General features: G+C 39.6%; 1 protein-coding gene across 1 annotated transcript in view; it reads left to right on the forward strand.

Annotated features, from left to right (window-relative positions):
• Positions 1 to 12780, forward strand: part of LOC136866368 (short coiled-coil protein B) — a 60013-nt gene that overhangs the window by 23931 nt on the left and 23302 nt on the right. The window lies entirely within an intron of this gene.

Below are 12780 nucleotides of genomic sequence, written 5' to 3' on the forward strand. Positions count from 1 at the left end.
CCAGTGAGTTTAGTTTCTCAGTTCCCAGTGATCAAGTGCCTTTTTACAATGGCAAGCGAACAAGTTTTCAACATAAAGTTAGTGGAAGAAATTGAAAAACTCCTTGTACTGCCAGATCTCGAGTCAATGACTGATATTCAAGTGAGACAGTTTAAAAGAATATGTCTTAAAACTATTGACAAGATACTGTTGCCACCTCCCCACCTCTCTAGTAACCCAGCATCCACAACTTCACTTCGATCCTTCTTCTAGTGACCTTTCGTCCATACATCAACCTCTCAGCCTAACCTCACACAGTTTTCAGTGTGAACCAAATGCAACCGGACCAACACAGGATTCAAGAGGATAATATTATGAAGCAGTTGGCAATACACTTACCGATACCTATGAACCTTCATACTGAGCAAAAGTGAAATGCTGTTAGAAATATCATGCATTACATTAAAATTGTTTTGTTTTGGAATTATTTTCTAAGCTTTTAATTTTTTTGTAAAAATAAAGTTCACTTTTCTTACCTGAGAGTTATTAGCACTCTTTCCTCAGCGTTCACACATTCCCTCATATTTGTATTTTGCTGTCAAATGGCAGGTGCAATAAGCTGCACCAAGTTCATGTAACTGTGTTTGGTCATACATTAAAAATAAATTAATCTAGCATCTGTTTGTTCGAGCTCCTTTACTGTTATGAATAATCTGCAGTGGGTGTTCTTTTCAAGATATGGGTGAACCCAATACCTTCCTCTATTTTTTCTCCTGAAATAATGAAACACGATCATGTCTTCTTCGTCACTTGAGTCAGTGGTTGAAATGAAATGGCGTATGGCTTTTATTGCCGAGAGTACCCGAGGACAAGTTTGGCTCGCCAGATGCAGGTCTTTTGATTTGACACTCATAGGCGACCTGCGCGTCGTGATGAGGATGAAATGATGATGAAGACAGCACATACACCCAGCCCCCGTGCCAGCAAAATTAACCAATTATGGTTAAAATTCCAGACCCTGCCGGGAATTGAACGTGGGACCCCTGTGACCAAAGGCCAGCACGCTAACCATTTAGCCATGGAGCCGGACAGTGGTTGACATTCTAGCAAAGTTAAGAAGCGATCTAGCAAGTCCCCACCAAACTTTACAAATGGCTAATTTGGAAGAATCCATCACCGTGTAGTAGCTTCGTGTGTGGAGCCAAGTCAGTATTCAGTTACTAACCAGTTTGTGACCCTGGTTACAAACCAGTCTCGTTTCTAATAAATAGCTCCATGTGAAGAGCGCCTTACACATTAATGCAATACCTCTAACGGAGTGCCTCATTTATTTTCGGAACCTTTGGAGGGGTTCAAATATTGAGCCATTTCTTCTGCCAACATCTCTTAACAAGTCTTCGAAAACCATTACACTCGAAGAACTGGAGCTAGTACTCAGAAAACTTAGAAATGGAAAAGCATCTGGAGAAGACTCAATAAATGCAGAACTATTCAAGTACTCCAGTGACGTCTTGAAGCAGAAATTTCTCAAATTCATCAATTTAATTTGGAATGGCAACAGACCACCAGAGAATTGGCAAAAAGCTATAGTTATTCCTCTTCATAAGAAGGGCAGTGTGAAAGATTGTGAAAATTACAGAGAGATAAGTATACTGAACTCAGGTTACAAAATTTACTCTAACAATGTCAAAGAAAAATTATTCAGGCATTATAAAATGTGATTGGAAATGAACAACATGGATTTCAAAAGGGACGCTCATGTGCTGATGCTTACTTTACCTTGAAAATCTTAGTAGAAAAACGCAGTGGAAACTCGTATAGCATTTCTTGATTTTAAGAAAGCCTTTGACCTAGTTAACAGGAACAGACTTCTTAATATCTTAGCAGAAGATAATGTCCCACAACAGTTAATAGATAACATAGGCCTATACAACACGTACAGTGACAACCTTATTTCAATAAAGTTAGGTAATCATCAGACTGAATGGGAACCGATCAACAGATGGCTGAGACAAGGTTGTGGACTTTCTCCTTTGTTGTTCATAATCTATATGAACAACATAATGCAGGAATGGAGGCATGAAAGGCATGGATCAATCCCAGTCAGCAGATATCTCACACATCTAGATGCCATACTCTCTGCTGCTGATGTTGCATTGGTAGTATCATCAGAAGATGATCTTCAGTGGCCAGTATTTAATCTCCAGAAAGTCTCTTCAAAATTCAACATGATCATTTCACCACAAAAGAGCAAAATAATGGCCTTTAAGGAAAAGAACCCTATCCCCAGTAAAATCTGTTTAGATAATAAAATCTTGGAAAGAGTCAACGAATTCAATTATCTGGGATACAATTTACCTTACCAAGGGGAAATTGATATCTCCGCAAAAATAACGAAATTTACCAGAACCACAGGAATCATAAATCACATCATGAAGCCGTATCTTGTCCAAAAACACACTCGCTTACGTCTTTATAACACTTTAGCCAAACCAACCCTTTGCTACGGCAGTGAGGCATGGACAGTAAGAACTCAAGACATTTCCAGAATTACAGCACCGTAAACTGGGGCTACTTTGGGACTGGTGGGGTAAAATTGGGACAGCGACACTACCATATGGTTTTAAGTATCCCGCGGTCACCACTTGTAAGACAGCGTGTTGCTTCTGAGGTCTTTCGAAGCTCTGTTCTTTGCTGCCATCTATCCGCCATATCCAGAATCTCTGTGAACAACCTGTGCTAAACAGCAGCCATTTTTACCTTGGTGCCAGTTTTGACAAGTTGTAAGTGTGCTGCAAACTTTCATGAAAGACTGTAGAAGTACATTTGGACTACGAAATACAGGTAACTACAGCAAATAGTACATGCTTTAGCTATCATCTCTGTGAATGTAGAACCAAATAACATAAAATTACTAACTAGTTTGGTTATGTTTGTCAATAATGAGACTTTCGTGGGACAACTTTGGGACTGTCCCAATGTTACCCCACACAATCTTTTTAACTAATTATTATTATCTCTTTTGTTTTAGGAACCCTGAAAGTATGGTGCGGGAATATAAACGAGCCCTAGGGTCGAGGGCATACAAAAATTATATCGAGGAGACTTTGGAAGAGGCTATTAAAGCGATTAAGACGAAAACCCTAACATACCGGAAGGCATCTCAAAAGTATGGAATCCCAAAAAGCACACTACTTCTAAAAGTCAAGGAAAGGCACGGTGGAACAGTTGGCAGACAGTGTGTATTTACAGATGCAGAAAAGGAACAGTTTGATTCCCATGCCATAACTTTGTCACATTTTGGATTCCCTATGCGGGAATTCGACCTTCGGTGTACTGTGAAGGCGTACCTCAACAGATGCGGTAGGAAGGAACCCAGATTTAAAAACAACTTACAGTAGAGTCTTGATTATCCGACCCAAATGGGACCTGGAGTATGTCGGATCAGCGAAAATGTTGGATAATACAGAATTACTTTGAAAATTAACTAAAACAAACAGGAAGGCCATACTGTATTACTAAAACAATAACATGTTTTACAGCACTCTATTGAATTATCAGTTCAATTGTACAGTACATGCAGTATTGAACGAAAACATTCCAAGTATCTTACGAAAAGAAACTTGCCAACAATCAAGGATGAAACGAGTTTCCGCCGATATTTTCTCTTCAGTGTTTCCAGCACACCTTGGTCCACTGGCTGGCATAATGATGTCACGGTAGGAGGGAGGTACATGAATTTGATGTCACCACTTCGAAGTTGCTGTTCATTTGGGTGTGAGGGAGCGTTGTCTAGTTGAAGAAGAGGTTTTCTAGGGAGAGTGTTTGAAGCTAGAAATGTTTTTACATCTGGAACCAACTGTGTAACAAAACAGTCTTTAAAGATGTCAGCAGACATCCAGGCAGCCTTCTGATTCATGTAATGGACTGGAAAAGCATTAACAGAAATATTTTTATAAATGCCCTAGGCTTCTTTGCTTTACCAATCATAAGCAATTTTCCTTTTAAGTACCCAGTAACATTACTACAGGCAAGAACAGTAAATCTCTCCTTACTACGCTTGTAGCCAGGTGCAGACGTCTCGGCTTGGGCTGCGAGAGTTTTTGATGGCAGCATCTTGAAACTTCGCCCAGTCTCATCACAGTCAAAAATCTGATAACCAGTTCATCCTTCAGCAAGTATTATTACTTGACATTCCTCTTTAAACTTCACAACCTCATCGGATTTAGCTGACAGTTTTTTTCCACAGATATTAAGCTGCCTAATGCCGTACCGTTTTTTCCACTGATGAAGCCACCCAGCACTGGTAGTAAATTTAGGGTCCCCTTCATTAAACTCCTTCTGGAAATACACCGTCTTTTCTTGCAGAATGGGGCCAGATATTGGCAGGTCCTTTAGTTTCCACCAAAAGTTCAAAATTAAGTCTGCCAGTGTTGGATAACACGGAATGTCGGATAAGCGAAAATCGGTTGAGCAAGACTCTACTGTACCAGGATTAGACTGGGCTAGACATTTTATGCAGAGGCACAATGCTGTTTTGATGCAGAGGGAGGCAAAAAACATCACACAAGCAAGAACGGCAAATGACGGAGAAATCGTGAATGTATTCTTTGAAAACGTGGAGAAAGAGTTGGAGGGTGTTCCACCTGAAAACATGTGGAACTACGATGAGACAAATTTAGTTGATGATCCTATGTCCTCGAAAATTATTACTAAAAGAGGAACAAAATATCCCAAACAAATACGAAACTTGTCAAAGGCATGCAATTTCCTAATGGTATGTGGGAATGCAGTGGGTACACTCGCCCCCCTTTATGTAAACTACAAAGCTGAAAAAAATGTGGGACACGTGGATGGAAAACGATTCCCCGGGAGCCAGGTACAACAGGACTACGAGTGGGTGGTTCGACAGCGAGTGCTTTGAGGATTGGTTTATCCAATTACTCCTGCCTATCCTGCGACGACGAGGGTGTTGAGGTCATCATAGGCGACAACCTTAGTTCGCATATCAACCTTGAAGTGCTCCGGTTGTGCCAAGAGAACAATGTAAAATTTATTGCTCTTCCGCCGAACGCCAGCAACCTTCTGCAACCGCTCGATGTCTCGTACTTTCGCCCGTTAAAAGTACAGTGGCAGAAGATACTTGGAGATTGGAAAGAAACAGCAGCTGGCAGCGGGTGCAGCTCTGTGTCCAAGGATCAATTTCCGACCTTGCTGAAGACTCTGTGGGAAAGCTTGATCTCAGAGAGAGATAAATTGAAAGCAGGCTTCCGAAAAACCGGCAGAATCGCCAATGCAGTCATCGGAGACACCCTTATGGATCACCTCGTGGAGAAGAGAGAGGAAGCAACGTACATACGAAGGTGAACTGTATCCGGGACGGATCACAAAAACAACAATGAAGGGATTCATGATCTCCTCCATGGCAAAATCTGGAAACAAGTGGAAGTGGCCCCAGAAAGAAGATCTAGAATATCCTTCAGAGGATGTCGTCCAACTAATCAGCCCACCCGAGCAAGTTGGTCGTCGAAGTGTTTTTTTTGTTAAGGAATTGAGACAGTATGCGCAGGACTGAATTTTATCAGATGATTCTTTATTTTTGCTGACGTGCAGGATTTTTAATGATTTCATGTCTTTTTATTTGCTTTATATGAAGCCTTTATTGAGATTACTCATGGGTTTGTCGATTTCTTTAATGTGTTTAATCTTTTAATTTTTCCATCATTTTTATGTTACTATTACTGCACATAACTGTAGTGGAGGTGGGTACTGGTCTAAATAAAGTGTTACTAATCAAACATTGTGATATTTCTTTTCTTTTTTTTTTTTCAATGGTTTTAGTCCGAAAATAGATTTGTCCCAAAGTTACCCCAAATTGAGGGGTAAAATTGGGACAAAGTCAGGAGGGGATCACTCGGCAAGGAAAGGTAACAGAATATAATGCGCTTCATTTTTAGAAAGAGGAAGGTTAAATCTATCGAAATCACTTGCATTTGTCCATTTAATATGCTAAGACTTTTCAGAAATCCTGAAAAACCCTAAAATCTGTCCCAAAGTAGCCCCAGTGAAATGACGTTCATGCACAGAACAGCAGGCTATACAGAATGGGATCATATAAGAAATGAAGATGTGCTTAAGGACTCAATGTGAAACCCGTAATCAGTTACATCTATGATTACCAAGAAAACTGGAAACGTCACGTTCAAAGGATGGAATCTGGAAGACTACCCTAGGAGATCCTACGCTATCAACAAAGAGGACAGAGATCTATAGGACGTCCAATGAAGCGATGTAAAGAAAATGCAAGACCGTAATGGACCACATGGCCCAATACTTGGAAGGATGATGATGATGATGATGATGATGATATCTCCTGCCAAAATGCCAACGTTACCTTCCCGGGGTGAACAAACCTGTTCCCACAGACGAGGCTCTGTCGACCGAGTCACGGCGGTATAACCATTACATCAGTTACAGAGGAAATGCTGTAATTTCAGCTAGTCCATTAGCTGACAGGTGGCAGCCCCACTGATGGTCTTACTTCCTTCAGGCTAGCAACCCATCGGAAGGACATTTGATTGCTTTCAAGTCGTGCAAAAAGAAAAATGCAAGACCGTAACGGGACTCATGGCCCAATACTTGGAAGGAAGATGATGATGATGATGTGATTTCTTGGTATTAATGATAAACATAAAATAGGTTTTAGAAACATTATGCATAGAAAGTCAAAATCCATTCATGAAAAGACTTAAATTGTGCACTGTATGCAAATTAATCTGAAATTGACAGCAGTTTACAAAATTACCTTACAGTCATGATATATTCAGTGAAAAACAAGTTTTTTGGATAATTCGTGCAAAGTGGGTACTTTCAAATTGAAAACTTTTTTTTTAATGTGTGTTAATTTTTGTGCATATTTGATCAGGATTCTGTCACAGATATTCTCACTGCCCTAAGTAAGAATGGGTAATGAAATAATTCTCAAAAGTAGGTTCTGGCAAGTGGAAACAAAAACTATTGCAAAGCTCATGTATTTTATGAAGAACAACCCTGCAGGTAACCTGTTCAGGACCACTGCAGAACTTTTCTACCTTCCTTCTCTTAAGAAACCTGGTTGACACAGTCAGCTAGAGAAAGTTAAAGGCATTCCAGAACTAGATGATATTTTAAAACAGACTTTTTGAAACAATATCAAGCACTACTACAGTTTGCAAAAGAACATGCAGGGGAAAAAAGTGATAGTGACTGCTGAAACTGTATTCTGACAGGCATTCTTGAAAATCACCAGTTTTTCTTCAAAATCTCTACAGCTCCTGTGATTTTCTGTGGCATTGTCGACAGTTAAAGTGCATTTCCTGCACATAAATACATTTTATCTGATCGTAGAGTATTTTTATCTCGTACAAGTGTCGAAACCGTTCATAGCCTGTTCATGGATGAAAATTAGTAAGCATGTAACTAATGTTCATGATTAGTTCTTTGAAACCTACATAAAAGTTGTAGTTTCAATAACAATTTTTTAAACTTAATTTCTAATTTGTATTTTATATATATACACATCATCATTATAGACCGTTATGCCTTTCAGAGTTCAGTCTGCAAGCTTCTGTGAATTTACTAAATGTCACCACAATCCTCTGTTTACAACTAGTGCTGTGGCCTGATTTAATTCTATACCACTTATCTTCAATTCGTTAGAAACTGAGTCTAACCATTGTCTTCTTGGTCTCCCTCTACCTCTCTTACCCTCCATAAGAGAGTCCATTATTCTCCTAGGTAACCTATCCCCCTCCATTCACCTCTTATGACCCCACCACCAAAGCCGGTTTATGCATACAGCTTCATCCATCAGGTCCATTCCTAACTTAGCCTTTATCTCCTCATTCCGAGTACCCTCCTGCCATTGTTCCCACCTGTTTGTACCAGCAATCATTCTCGCTACTTTCTTGTCTGTTACTTTTAAGTTATGAATAAGATATCCTGAGTCCACCCAGCTTTTGATGTAAAGATAGTTTCGTCCGGGAGCTGACTTCTTTCTTACAGAATACTATTGATCGCAACTGCAAGCTCAATCCATTATCTTTACTGCACTTTAATGCAATCTCACGATATTACCATCCTAAATACTTGAAATTATCTACCTGTTCCAGCTTTGTATCACCAATCTGACATTCAATTCTGTTGAATTTCTTACCTACTGACATTGATTTAGTCTTCGAAAGGCTAATTTTCATACCATACTCATCGCACCTATTTTCAAGTTAGTTCTTTGAAACCTACATAAAAGTTGTAGTTTCAATAACAATTTTTTAAACTTAATTTCAGCACAATCTGCCATTAAGACCAAGTCAGCATAGGCCAGACTGCTCACTACATTTCCACCTAATCGATCCCTCCCTGCCACTGTATACCTTTCAGCAGATGATCCATGTAAACTATGAACAACAAAGGTGAAAGATTACAGCCTTGTCTAATCCCTGTAAGTACCCTGGATCAAGACCTCATTCTACCATCAATTCTCACTGCAGCTGAATTGTCAACATAGCTTCAAAAAGCTATCTTGCAAGCAGAAGTAAACGTAGAATGGCCTGGCTTTCTGTGGTAGGTATGATTCTGAAAAAAATTTATATCTCGTTGAATGCTTGTAAGACACACACAGCAGTAACTAAGGCCTTCATTCACCAATGCTACTTCTTTCGCCAAGTCCACACAACTTACAGGCATGTTGATGCGTTGTATATGGCTCAGCCCTTGACAATGAAATTATTTGTCGTGGTCCTCACACTGTTTACGACTGTGGTTGTGGTATGGCAGTTCAATCACATTCATTAATTTTTTTGGAAGGGGTATGGACAATGTGACAGGGGATTTTTTGGTGGTAGAAGACCTCACCACGTTCCAATTTTCCAGAACATTTCTTGGCAGTGGCATTTCTAATTTTCACATCTTACTCACTCCACCTCTAAGTTCCAATATATTACATAGGCATAACCTGCCATTAAGACCAAGTAATTGGCATAGCTGCTGCATTTCCACCCAGCTGAATACCTCCCTGTTATTTTATATACTTCAGTATATGATCCATGTAAACTATGAACCGTAAACAGTGTGGGTGAAACATAACAGCCTTGTCAAACAATGTAACTACTTTGAACCAAGAACTCATTCTGCTGTGTGTGAGAAACTAAATTGTCAGCTGTGTTAATTAAAACTGTCTTCTGCTTATTGCAGAAATTTCTGGAGTCTCTTGAGCTGCCCAAGCTCATTATGCATTTTGATCCCGAGTTTAAGGCCAAATGTCCTTCCCGATGCCACGTGATTTTGCAGGTGAAAATTCCAACCCAGGTTCCTCTGGGATTTAATTTTTGCTTTTCATGTGGAAAGCCAAGCCATTACACCAATCACATACCTCTTTGTTACCAAATAAAATGACTGAAAATATCTGCCATTGCAGACATTTTAAAACTCAATTAACTCTTATGTCTGTACGTGAACCGAAAATATGGCAAATTAAAACTTATCCAGTCATATCTAACACAAGCTATAAACATGCTTATGTACATAATATAAATGATTGACCTTGAAAATTGGATATACTCTGTCAGATGTGTGTAATTTTAACTTTTTTCGTGTCGTAATTTTAACACTGAGGCTACATCTTCCGTCGATCCTCCGTATCATACTAATGTACTAATTTTCAATTTTTATTTGGCGGACATGGTACTCATAACAAACCAGAAACAACTTTCAGTTATTAATGAAATCACTGATGTGCTTCAACAACACAAATGTCAAGAGTGCATTTTTCATCAATGGTCCCAGGGGGCACTAGAAAAACATTTAGGATATATATGATAAAAAGTGCTTCAATTTAGGGCTTCATGTTACATCAGTAACGTGGACAGGAATAGCCGCTGTTTTGAATAGTGCACATTACATTCAAAATTCCTCTAAATTTAAATGGGAGTTCGGTGCCTGGATTAAAATTAAATTCCAAAGTAGCTGACAATAGTCGATCAGCATGGCTTAATATGGGATAAAGCCCCAATGGCAATTAGTCATTCATTAACCCTTGAGGACTCATGCAGCATAAATGTTTGTTGAGAAGAAGAAAGGCCCAGTTGTTACATGGTGAGGTTATTTTTCATGAGCTTGAGAACTCGTCTACTTTCAAGTGCATTCGTCCAGCGCTTGCCATATTGTGATTCATTTCTCTCCAACAATTAGTTCAGCTGTTATAGTTGTTTAATGCAATTGTAGCTACTGTGTGTAAAGTTATTACCCCGCATGTGTCTGTTTGCTATGAGTAATTGTAGTTCTTGTTTATTGTATATTGTCAAATAGTGTAATATACAAAATGAACAAAGGAAGAAGACTAGCGGATTAAGACATTGAGGCTCATTTTGAAGCATCAGGTGATGAAATTGTGGATGGTGATACATCTTTATCAGAAGAGGAACGTGTACAATGTAGTGATCATGACTCAAACTTGATACAAAGTGCAGAAAGTAATCAAGATTATATGTGAGAAGATTAAGATAGTTCACACTCTGTAAACCTTTCTGAAGGACCTTCCATTGGGGATATGACTTCAATTGCTTGAAAGAGAAAGGTGGTACAATCTGGTATAAGGAACCTCCAGATACTAGAGGAAAAACGCATGCTTGAAATATTTGTGACAGAGCGACCTGGGGTAAAACAAATAGCAAAAAATGTGATGACTGCTGGCGAAGCTTGGAGCGTATTATTTACAGAAGAAATGATAATCAGATAGTAAATTATACTAACATTTACAGAGATATGAGGATAGAACAATGTGATGCTACAGTAACCAATGCAGAAGAGATCAAAGCATTAAATTATTTGGAATATTGTATATTACTGGTGTAATGAAATCTGCACATCTGAACACGCAAGACATTTGGGCATCAGATGGCATTGGTATGAACTCATACAGTAATTTGCAGTATGTAACGGAAACAACCAAGCTCGATAGCTACAGTCGCTTAAGTGCGGCCAGTTTCCAGTATTCAGGAGATAGTGTGTTCGAGCCCCACTGTCGACAGCCCTGAAGATGGTTTTCCATGGTTTCCCATTTACACACCAGGCAAATGCTGGGGCTGTACCTTAAATAAGGCCACGGCCACTTCCTTCCCACTTCTAGCCCTTTCCTGTCCCATCGTCGCCACAAGACCTATCTGTGTCGGTGCGACGTAAAGCATCATACAACAACATGTAACAGAAACGGTTCCATTTTGGGATGAATTCTCTTAGGTTTGATGACAGAACTACTCAGGGCAATAGAAAAAGAGTGGATAAAATGACACATGCAGGAAATATTTGAAGTTTTTTAGGAAACTGCCAATCTGCAACTCTACCTCTGAATATGCAACTAGATGTGAATTTGGAAGCAGTTCGGGGCCACTGTAGCTTCAAAGTATTTATGAAGTCAAAGCCGGCAAAGTATGGTTTAAAAATCTTCATGCTTGCGGACTCTGTCTCATTTATCACATTGAACATGGAGATATATACAGGAACGCAACCTGATGGCCTCTACATAATCGGTAATGCTGCAAGTGACGTTGTCAAGCGACTAATAGTTCTCGTATTGTTGGCTGGAATGAATTGAACTGTCAACAACTGGTTTACCAGTAATCATTTAGTATGAGATCTGCTCCAGTGTCTTAAACTGACCTTGGTTGGGACTGTCAGGAAGAATTAAAGGGAAGTAGGTACTTACGAAGTTCATTGAGGTAAAGAATAAACCAGTTTATTCTAGCGCATTTGGTCTCAGCAAAGACAAAATGACCATTGTTTCCTATGTGCCTAACAAGTGTGTTCTCTTGTTATCAACAATGCATGACTCTCCTTCCGTAGACCCAACAACTTGCGAAGCACGGAAGCTGGAGATGAACACCTTTTATAACAAGACTAAAGCAAGTGTCCATGTTGTGAATCACAGGAGCCAAAACTACTCAGTAAATCATAGATCACCGGGCGAGTTGGCCGTGCGCGTAGAGGCGTGCGGCTGTGAGCTTGCATCCGGGAGATAGTAGGTTCGAATCCCACTATCGGCAGCCCTGAAGATGGTTTTTCCGTGGTTTCCCATTTTCACACCAGGCAAATGCTGGGGCTGTACCTTAATTAAGGCCACGGCCGCTTCCTTCCAACTCCTAGGCCTTTCCCTTCCCATCGTCGCCATAAGACCTATCTGTGTCGGTGCAACGTAAAGCCCCTAGCAAAAAAAAAAAAAAATCATAGATCCAATCTTTGGCAACTGACAATTTTCTACTTCTTGTTGAATGTGGGCGGCATTAACACACAAGTAATAGTGCAGAAAGACACCATAATAAATGTTACTTGCCGTTCCTTCCTGAAAGAACTTGGAAGGAGTCTATTGGATGACTATCTCAAGAAAAGGGCAACAATCAGCACCTTGCCAAAACCCCTTCAAGCAAAAATAAGTAGGAAGCCAATCTGCAAGGAGCCTGCGGTGTTTCCGTGAAGTGAAAATGTATATATGGTCATGTGATTGAATGTTGTTCAGGAGATTTCACAGTCAGACAAAAATGTGCCTAAGTATGTAAATAACTGTTTAGTATATTTTTCAATAAAAACCATATTCATAATTCATATGTACGCCTAAATAAGTGTTTAATGCAGATGTTTCAATAAAAAGATTATTCATAATGACATATAGTCTGGAACAGTAGCGGCGATTGGGAATTAAAAGTGCGGAGGCAGAAAAGATGATACAGACAACAAGCAGTACCCAGATTTGTGGGATATAGCAGTCGGGGG

Source organism: Anabrus simplex, chromosome 3 (assembly GCF_040414725.1).
Source record: "Anabrus simplex isolate iqAnaSimp1 chromosome 3, ASM4041472v1, whole genome shotgun sequence".
NCBI classification, from domain to species: domain Eukaryota; kingdom Metazoa; phylum Arthropoda; class Insecta; order Orthoptera; family Tettigoniidae; genus Anabrus; species Anabrus simplex.